This window comes from Aplysia californica, unplaced genomic scaffold (genome assembly GCF_000002075.1).
Source record: "Aplysia californica isolate F4 #8 unplaced genomic scaffold, AplCal3.0 scaffold01074, whole genome shotgun sequence".
Lineage (NCBI taxonomy): Eukaryota > Metazoa > Mollusca > Gastropoda > Aplysiida > Aplysiidae > Aplysia > Aplysia californica.
The window spans coordinates 33,684-37,023 of record NW_004798344.1 but is presented as its reverse complement, the minus strand read 5'-3'; positions in this window follow the sequence as shown (position 1 = coordinate 37,023).

Here is a 3,340-nt window from a genome sequence, read left to right as displayed (position 1 = left end):
CTATCTATCTATCTATCTATCTATCTATCTATCTATCTATCTATCTATCTATCTACTATCTATTAAAGAATCATATGGACGCTTTTTTAAGCACAAGGGGGCTGCTATCACGAAAAATGCGGTTTTGAGAAAATCGAAGGTAAAGTTTTTGCCCCTTGTTCAGATTCTTTAAAAGACAAGGAGAGTTTTCTCTATAACCAAACAAATTCACACCAATGAAACCAAACTTCTCCTATAGGTAGGTCAATGCCCACTTTTGTTGTAGGTCAAGGTTTCTGGAAACCCCCGAAATCTAGGTTAGCCCGCGACCATATGCATGTACAAGCCTCGAACATCTAGCTACGACTGTCAAAATTAAAGGCAAACAAGACAGGTAAACCAAGAGCAACCTACTTAAGGAGTGTCTAAACAGATGAGTGACAAGGAAAGATCAGGATATTGTAGCTTTCATGATCGCCGATGCCTGTGGCAGACCTGCCACTTGATAATGATTGAAATATAATGTCTTTCTGTCAGCCTGTTTGTATATCTGCCTGTCAGTCTGCCTTTCTAAACAACTTTATTTTTTTTCTCTCTCACACTCATTTTTTTCTGTCTGTCTGTCTGTCTGTCTGTCTGTCTGTCTGTCTGTCTGTCTGTCTGTCTGTCTGTCTGTCGCTATCTATCCATTTATCTGTCTATACTATCTATCTATCTATCTATCTATCTATCTATCTATCTATCTATCTATCTATCTATCTATCTATCTATCTGTCTATCTATTTATCTATCTATTTTTTGTAAGTGTTTTTCGGCGCTCGCAAATGTTTAAAGTCATATGAGCGCGCGGGACACATTAAACATATTTTCAGTTGGTAGGAAATGTTTGCCCAGGTGGCGGCCGAAACCTACTGTTATCCTTTTTCAGACCACCAAGGAATCTTTAACGTGCGCAACTTGCACACAGGACCTCCGATATTTTTTGCTCTTGTCCGAGACAGATAAAAATGTTTCTTAAGTAGGCCTACAGTATGCACTTTTACTGTCTGTCACATTAACAAAATCATTTTAGGAGCCAAATCTTACCGACCTAGAATTATTCATAATTACTTCTGTCGAGCATTGGTGGTGCTCTTTCGAGACCAGTCAAACTTTCGCTGACAAAACGTAATTTGACAATTTAAGATCTGCGCCACTCATTTCTGACAACTTTGGTAATTTGTTCACTATTTTCTTTGTCTGTGTTTGTTAACAAACGCAGCCAAAAAGAAAGAGAAGAAAAACAAAAATGGCTCTGTCGCGTCAAAGACGTTGACAAGTAAAATCATCCCATAAAACAATGTCAGTTTTATCAATATTGTTGACAGCATACGAACGTTGGAGAGACCCGAAAGAAGTATTTTAAAGTGGGGAAAATTGCAAGATCTGATCTCCGTCGTTGATCCCAACAGAAGTCTCGATTTTATAATGGCCATTGGCCTTTACGGTAAATTGTAAAAACAGTTATTTTGATTTTAAGCTGGTTATCATTTTTTAAACTGTTTGTTTACTTCAAGTGTTTAGCTTTTTAAATCTGATCATTAAACTGGGCTAGGCCATGCAGTGAACTGTTCTGAAAGCAACCAACTCTCGCTCATATGACCTTATGCAGTTGCGAGCGTCGTAAAACTCTTACTTAAACTAAAACAAAAGGCATTACGTCATGCACACTCCCCCTAACCCATTTTTTAAAAAATCAATGTCTGGTGTAGCGGCTGGGCACTTCGCCATTGCACGTCGAAGGCGAAGTTCGATTATCGTGTGAAGACCAAGAAAGACATGTCTGGACGAAGTTAAAAATGTCCTGGAACAACATAACATAACTCTCACAGACGCTACACATCTAGCACAGGACAGAAACTTGCACCTCCCCTCGACATCTTAAAGACACAAGAGGACGGAAAAAGTAAAAGTAAAAAAGTAATAGATAGCTCCTACTAGCAGAGATGAAGTACCACGTCTCCAAAACTATAAAAACGTACTTTCTTTTCAGCCGGGATCTCTGCCGATCCATTCTACGAACAGCGAACCCGGTTGTTTAACACCAGATGGATATTAATGATTATACTCACGTGTGTTTTCGCAAACTGGTTTCCAGAGACATTGGCAAAAAAATAACAACAACCGCAAAATAAATGAAGAGATTCAAGTCAAGGGAATACAATGACCATTCATTTGCGAGCTTGGTTGCAAGGGCCACTTTGATGTGCGGGGTGTGGCCCTATCCCACTGGAACCAGGTCTCTATAGTATAACGTCTTCTTCCCCCTAACTTCTCCTGAAATTTTTTTCCGCACTATGAGAAACCCATCTGAAGTGACTGTCTTAGTTTTTTGCGGTTCTAGTCTTGAAACCAGAACAGGCAGATCACGCCCCTGTAGCTGAATGCTTTTAAAAGTAAAATTTTGCGTTTTATCCAATTATATTGTTAGAAAAAAAAATTTCTTGCTCAAACACGAGTATTGATTTGGTTCATATTCAGAAACCTGATGTCACCCTGGTGGAATTGCATTAATTGGAAATGTTGTTGAAATCAGTGCAGAAATTACCGAGTTGTTTCCCTTTAAGTGGGTCCTCTTTTTTTTTAGACGCCCTGTACATCTTTGGGGGAAAAGGCCAATGGCCTTTGTAAGATCAAGAATCCTGTGTGTCTAGTAAGGCGATTAACTCTCACAAAGGCTAAGAGTCTTCATCCTCTTCATCTCGTGGGCTGGCCTTGGTGCGACCAGCCAAATTGCAGGGCTCGGTGAGATAGATCGCTTTGGGAGTCGTTAGAGACCGCTGGGGGACCAAACCTTGTCATTACGACCACCAGCCCGGCCAATCTAGCAAATCCAGCGTGGCTTCTCCGGCTCGGAAAAGTCTGGCATCATCCGCCATTTTCCCTGACCGCCGATCTTTTATCAGTTATCAGTCTGCTTAGTGGGCTTGCGAGCACTTGAGGAAGAAACGAGTACAGGAGTGAGTCACTCGACGATTACTTGAGAGGGCTGTGAATGATCGCGCACCTACCATCCACCAACAAGAGGGTTTTGTTTTGTTCGTTTGTTTGATTTTCAAATTCCGAATGGTAGGCTACTCAGCTAATGTTCAACTATCATTAACCTTTCCTGAAAATGTCACTAATAATGCTTTCTTCTACAAACATTCGAGAGACTTTTATCGATCTTTGAAGGGAGGAAAAGGTCAGTAGCCGAAGAAGAAGAAGAAGAAGAAGAAGAAGAAGAAGAAGAAGAAGAAGAAGAAGAAGAAGAAGAAGAAGAAGAAGAAGAAGAAGAAGAAGGAGGAGGGGAGGAGGAGGAGGAGGAGGAGGAGAATGATAA